The sequence below is a fragment of the Cuculus canorus genome, chromosome 1, assembly GCF_017976375.1.
Source record: "Cuculus canorus isolate bCucCan1 chromosome 1, bCucCan1.pri, whole genome shotgun sequence".
In the NCBI taxonomy this organism is placed as follows: Eukaryota; Metazoa; Chordata; class Aves; order Cuculiformes; family Cuculidae; genus Cuculus; species Cuculus canorus.
Genome location: NC_071401.1, coordinates 134,868,415 through 134,869,248, shown reverse-complemented (window position 1 = coordinate 134,869,248; position 834 = coordinate 134,868,415).

The window sequence follows — 834 nt, the reverse complement described above, 5'->3', positions numbered from 1 at the left end:
CCGGTCAGCGGGGCAGCTGGTAGGGCATTAAACCAACCCTAATCAGAGACCTCACAGGCTGGTAAACTATGGACAGAAGGAGGGGCAGGGGAGGGTGGGAGTGAAGATTATTACAAAGCTAACACAAGCGAACAAAGATGTGAAACTGAAAATTTTAGTTAAAAGACAAAAAAAAAAAAAAGCAGCCCACAGGTGAACTGCTTATGTTGCATAGCGAGTTTCATGTCTACCCTCGGGCAGGAGGAAGTTTTGCTTATTATTCCTGACAAATGATTTCTGAACAAGTTCTTAATGAGCATGAATAAAGACGAGAAATTTGGGCTTTCATTTAGAAAAGCACTTTTGACTGCAAGGCTGTTATGGGGTGGAGTAAATTCTGTGGGAAGATCACCAGAGATTTTGTGAAGCAGGCTAGATAATAATCAGGAATTAAAGGAATTCAATGGAGGTAATCCTGCCTGGAGCAAGGGTTGGACACAAGCTCTTTTGAGATGTCTTCCAGCCCTGTGTTTTCAAAATTCCCAAGAGACAGCATGTTATTTATGTGTTACAAGACAGTGTACCCATGAGGAACATTTCCATGAAAGAAATTTTGGCATTTGCTTTAAACAAAAAATGCATTTTTCCCACAATTAAGTAATCTCAAACTGCTCCCTCCTCCCAAATAATGTTAAGCTATTTCTTTTATAAGAACAGGCCTTAGTCAAATTTAAAGTTAATGTGGATTTCAAGATATTTTTGTCTGCCCCTCTAAGCAGAATTTAAATTACTGAGACAGAGTCACCACTGAAGATGTCAACACTCGCCCTCCTAGGAGTAAGGGATCAGGCCACA